The sequence below is a fragment of the Triticum aestivum genome, chromosome 1B (assembly GCF_018294505.1).
Source record: "Triticum aestivum cultivar Chinese Spring chromosome 1B, IWGSC CS RefSeq v2.1, whole genome shotgun sequence".
In the NCBI taxonomy this organism is placed as follows: domain Eukaryota; kingdom Viridiplantae; phylum Streptophyta; class Magnoliopsida; order Poales; family Poaceae; genus Triticum; species Triticum aestivum.
In genome coordinates this window covers 29,106,269-29,110,626 of record NC_057795.1, presented here as the reverse complement: position 1 = coordinate 29,110,626, position 4,358 = coordinate 29,106,269, and the positions used below count along the sequence as shown (strand labels likewise).

The window sequence follows — 4,358 nt, the reverse complement described above, 5'->3', positions numbered from 1 at the left end:
GCACCACGCGGGCAAGGCCCGGTGGCCCAGGCCGACGGCGGCGGAAGGGGAGGAGGGGGAGGGGGGGCTGGGAGGGGGAGGAGGGGGAAGAGCCCCCGGTCGCCCCGCTCGGGGAGGCGACGCGGGGGGAGGAGCTGGAGCTCCAATGGGATTCGGAGGGGATGTACTTCAGATCTGAGATGAATGGATGCCTCTATTTTTCAGTTCAGAACGACACAAAATGAATTGTGAGGCCGGGCACCTTATTTATCCTCCAACCAATTAATGACACACACATGTATATAGCTAGTGTATATACACTCAGCTCAATTTGACAGCTCCACCGCTGCTTGCTTTGCTGCTGGATCATGCATCATCGATGCTTCTCTCTCAGACTTGTCACACTATTAAACTAGGCTCGGACATGCATCTCTGCTATATATTTATCTACCTTATTAAGGTTACTCCCTATCTATAAGTAAATAAGATCACTAGCTAAGCTCTTGGTGCTGGTAATACACGGCCGATCGGGTCATTAGCTGCCTACTCCACTTTGCCATTATATTGTACAGATATGATCTGTGTGTGCCGGACGACAAGCACGGCCAATCTCGATCCTCCTCCATGTTCACCAATATTGCTTTTACACATGTCATTAGCCACACTACTTGCTACTTGGACTATCTCGAAACTAACTGAGCATCCTATTAAACATATGCTACAGCGTAGATAGATAGGCACTCACAGTCGAGTCAGTGGTAATACATTGCACCATCCGGCACGCCTCTGACGTCGAGATCTTCTGGCTCGCCAACGACAACGGCGATGTGTACCAATTGCTGTAGCTGTAGTTCCCGTTACCCCTCGACGGTGTGTGCAAATTTGTCCTCCTGGGTAGTGCCGACAAGAACGACAGCGGCGAGTACACCACCGACCATCAAAGACAATGCCAACGAGCAGCCGCCCGCCTCCCACTTGAAGCTCAGCTTCCCGCCGAACCCGCCAGAGCTCATGCCATCGTCACACTATGATGCTACAGCTGCAGGGCACTACCACCGCCCCTTCCCTGGAAGCTCAGAAACTGCTGCTCACACAAAGAAAACCAATCAGATTAGAGTAAACAAAACTGTAATACATATATAACAGCCACTGAAATCTGTAGCAAAATCTGCTCGGTTGATGCCCGACCTGCCTTTCACACTAGGCACAGCAAAATCCCGTGTTTTTTAGTTGAGAACTACACAAAATGAATTGTCGGGATGGGAAACCCTACTGTAAAGTTGTTTTCTGATGGTTAGCAGCAGCATAAAGCAACCACGTATATGTGTTAGCCAGCTAATCCCGATTGTATACTACCCTGATATACTACAACAGCAACCAAGAAATCAAATCCATCTCAGTTGTTACAACACTTGAGCATCAAACAATTTAAGCCAGTGTTTAGGAGCAGCCACAACTTTTTCAGGGCAGTCTAAGTGACAGTACAAGACTGCAGTGCAGATGGAGTCCTCTTGTCCCGTCACAAAAAAAAAGAAAGAAATGTGTACATGCAATGGATAGGTACGCACACAATTTGCTCCAGTTTCGGTCATCCAAAACTGAACCTAAACGTGACGCGCGCACGCACACACACAGTTTGTCAAAGTTTAATTTCTTCAAACGTGACGAACCGAAACGTACACACTACAGGTGGTATTGTGATGTGGGGGTAGATGGGGAAGCTCACTCACCATGTTGGTGCTGGGTCGGAGGTGAAGATGGCCTGCTGCTCACCAATGGCCAGCGAGTGTTAGAAGGATTTTATATTTTTACATACAAATAAATAAACATGCTCAATTGCACTAATCAGTGTGCAGTGTGAAACTCCCACGGTCGCATAACTCAACCCGTGGGCACATACAGCGTTAGAGAAAGAGGAGATGGATCAAGTGGGCTTATGTATGCCGGAAATGAAGAAGTGGCCACTGGAGGCGCCACGCGGGAGGCGTCGGGGTTAACTTTTTGTAAGCCAACAGACCATCAACAAAGCTGCAAAACAAACGAAACATTTTATGAATCTGGCGGTCCAATTTCCACCCATAAATTACTGTCGAAAAGAAGAAACGGGTTAACAGATTTGGAGAGAAGCCAGCAGGTAGTACCTGTGGAAATCATCGTAATCGAATTTGTACCCAACGGCCTGCATCTAGGATCAGAAGAGACGTGCATGGTGAAGACTAGGGGCAAACAGAGGAACTCGTCTTTACTGCAGAATGAAATCATACGCACCAGCAGCCCAGCCATGGCGGTGCTCGAGTGCTTGTAGACGAGGAAGCAGAGCTACCAGCTGACCCTCTTGTCATCCTGGAGCTTCTCAATGATATAATCTGGACCAATACAGTGAATTAGTCATCTAAACAAATTAAACCAGTGTGTTCAGGGCAGTCTATGTGACAGTACAAGAGTGCAGTCTATGCCCAACCCTCAACCCCCAATCCTCTTGTCCAGTTAGAAAAAATGAAATGTGTACATGCAATGATAACGTACACGCACAATCTGCTTCAGTTTCGGCCATCCAAAACTGAACCAAAACGTGACACACACACGCACGCATACACAGTTTGCTAACAGTTTAATTTCTTCAAACGTGATGAACCCAAAGGTACAGTGCAGGTGGTATTGAGATGTGGGGGGTAGATGGGGGAGAGGGGAAGCTCACTCACCATGGATCTTGGCCTGCTGCTCCATCCTCCTAGCCGGCGCTGACACGAACGACAGCGGCAAGTACACCACCGACGACGTTGACGAGCAGCTGCCGGCCTCCCACTTGAAGCTCAGCTTGCCACCCAACCCGCCCGAGCTCGCATCGTCGTCGCACTTTTTCCCTGCTGCTGCAGGGGCACCATCACCGTCCCTTCCCTGGAAGCTCGGGAACTACTGCTCATACAAAGAAGATCAATCAGATTATAAGATACATGTGGTTTTAGAAAAGGCAAAACTGTAATACATGAAACAGCCACCAAAAACTGTAGCAAACTCTACTCTATTGATGCCCAACCTGACTTTCACGCTAGGCACAGCAATATTCCCTCTATTTTTCGGTTCAGAACAACAAAACAGTGAGTTAAGTAGCACTAACTAAACTATAACCATCGTTATTAGTAGCAGCAATGCACATAGTAATAATCTATGTATGTATGAAAGATTCGTACGTGTGGGCACCTTATTCATCAACCTACCAATCAATGCCACGCACATGTATATAGCTAGTTTATATACCGTCAACTCAATTTGACAGCCCCGTAGCTGCTTGCTTTGCTGCTAGATCATGCATCATCGTTGCTTCTCTGTCACACTCGTCACACTATTAAGCTAGGATGGAACATGCATCTCTGCCATATATTTATCTAGCTTATTAAGCTCACTCCCTATATCTCTAAGTAAATAAGATGACTAGTTAAGCTCTTGGTGCTGCTAATAAACGGCTGGAAGCTCAGAAAGTGCTGGTCACAGAAAGAGAACCAATCAGATTATAAGACACATGTGTGGTTTTAGAAAAAGCACATGAACCGTAATGCATATAACAGCTAGCTAGTGAAAACTGTACCAAACTCTGGTCGATTGATGCCCGACCAACCTGGCTTTCACGCTAGGCACAGCAAAATCCCCTCTCTTTTTTTTAGTTGAGAATGAAGGAAACAAAATGAATTGTCGGGATGGGAACCCTACCTAGTGTGAAGTTGTTTTCTGGTGGTTAGAAGCTAGCAGCATAAAAGAACCAATTATATGTGCTAATCCTGATTGCTGCTATTTTTACAAGAGCAACCAACAAATTAACCCGACCTCAGTTGTTACACTTGAGCAGCCACAAGAATTTTCAGGGCAGTCTATGTGAGAGACTGACAGTAGAGAGTGCATTGCGGGGGGAATCCTCTTGTCCAGTTAGGAAAAAAAAATGAAATTTGTACATGTAACGGATACGTACACACACAATTTGCTCCAGTTTGGGTCATCCAAAACTGAACCTAAATGTGGGAGACAGAGTTTGCCACAGTTTAATGTCTTGATGAAATGTGATGAACCAAAGCTTAGACGGTGCAGGTGGTATTGAGATGTGGGGGAAGCTCACTGACCACGGTGATCTTGGCCTGCTGCTACACCTCTTCTCCTCTCATCTCCTCTCCTCTGCGACACTGCGTTCCTCCACGGCGACCGGAGAGGCGGAGATGAGAGGAGAAGAGACGGGGCTCCAGCCGGCGGTGGTTGATTGTGGAGAAGAGGAGGGAATCCAGCCGGCGGCGGTGCTCCGCTGCCCGACCACGGTGGCTCTTCCGCGGCGACAGGAGAGGAGAGGAGACGAGCCGCGGCATCTGAAGGAGCAAGAACGCGGGCACGGGATT

The 4,358-nt window shown here is 47.7% G+C and overlaps 1 long non-coding RNA gene across 2 annotated transcripts in view; it reads right to left on the bottom strand.

Moving 5' to 3' along the window:
- Nucleotides 1–4,154, bottom strand: part of LOC123105162 (uncharacterized) — a 16,581-nt gene extending 12,427 nt beyond the window's left edge. For both annotated transcript variants that reach the window (XR_006450717.1, XR_006450720.1), the window contains exons 1-6: nt 4,092–4,154; nt 2,682–2,895; nt 2,248–2,345; nt 2,121–2,164; nt 1,710–2,007; nt 725–1,063 (exon numbers count right to left, since the gene is read on the bottom strand). This is a non-coding gene — a long non-coding RNA (uncharacterized lncRNA). The remainder of the gene's footprint in view (nt 1–724; nt 1,064–1,709; nt 2,008–2,120; nt 2,165–2,247; nt 2,346–2,681; nt 2,896–4,091) is intronic.
- Between the last annotated feature and the right edge of the window lie 204 nt (nt 4,155–4,358).